The sequence below is a fragment of the Otolemur garnettii genome, unplaced genomic scaffold (assembly GCF_000181295.1).
Source record: "Otolemur garnettii isolate 467f Iridium unplaced genomic scaffold, OtoGar3 scaffold00079, whole genome shotgun sequence".
NCBI classification, from domain to species: Eukaryota; Metazoa; Chordata; class Mammalia; order Primates; family Galagidae; genus Otolemur; species Otolemur garnettii.
This window is the reverse complement of record NW_003852474.1, coordinates 8305961-8306903: the sequence shown is the minus strand read 5'-3', so window position 1 is coordinate 8306903 and position 943 is coordinate 8305961. Positions and strand designations below refer to the sequence as shown.

At 61.3% G+C, this 943-nt stretch overlaps 1 protein-coding gene across 1 annotated transcript in view; it reads left to right on the top strand.

The window, feature by feature from the left end:
* Positions 1 to 799: 799 nt before the first annotated feature.
* Positions 800 to 943, top strand: part of LIPT1 (lipoyltransferase 1) — a gene marked incomplete at its 3' end in the record, with an annotated part of 7754 nt that continues 7610 nt past the window's right edge. The window contains exon 1 of the mRNA XM_003794364.2: positions 800 to 850. The remainder of the gene's footprint in view (positions 851 to 943) is intronic.

The window sequence follows — 943 nt, the reverse complement described above, 5'->3', positions numbered from 1 at the left end:
AATTTCCCACCTGGCTGAGCCATGGGGTTTTCTTAACTGCAGTAAGAGATATCCGAAGTGGTAATGATCACTAGCCTTAGTGTTTTCTGAGCCTGTCTTTCTTATTAACACCTCTGTACTGAGAATAATCAAGGTTTATTCCTTCAAATGCAATTTCTCTTTCAAAACTGATTTGAATTTCCTCACCTTTTATATGGAGTTACCTGCCACTTGGAAGTGTGTGAAGGAAATACGTAAAGACTCAGCGCGATGCCTACAAGCTCAGTAGAGTATTTTCTGGTACCCCTGCCCGGCGTGTGGCCTGACTGCTCTGGGTTTCTGAACACTCTCCCTAAATTCGCCCCCTCAACCTGTCACACTTGTCTCTCCTACCTTAGCCCCGAGGTGGCCATTATCTCTATGGGGGCATGCGGGGAACTCCCATCTGAACTGGGGCTTTAGGACTTTGGCATTTTCATCGGAACCTGGCCTGCGTCCCCACCTCGAAAGACCTTTAGGAAGCAAGCGGACCCCAGCCCCCGGCGACCCCGCGGGCAGGAGGGCGGGCCGGCGCCTTTCCGGCGCGACCCCGCCTTGTCGCGGCGCTTCCTGCGGCCGGACCTCACGGGGCGGGACCGGGTCGCATCCGCTGTCCGCCGGGCGCAGAGGCCCCAAGCGGCTTTGTCCCGCACCAGTGTGCCCGAGACGCTAGGCGCTTCCGGCGCGGCCCCGCCTCTTCGCGGCGCTTCCGGCGGCCGGACCTCACGGGGCGGGGCCGGGTCGCGGCCGCAGCCCGCCAGGCACGGAGGTCCCACGCGTCTTTGCCCAGCACCAGTGTGCACGAGACGGTAGGCGCGACCGGAAGCGGCAGGTGGGTGAAGCCGGAAGCGGCCGTGGGCTCTGCTGCGCGCGCTAGTTCCCGGCGGACTGAGGACTGAGGCCCGCCGCGGCCGGTGCTGAAGGC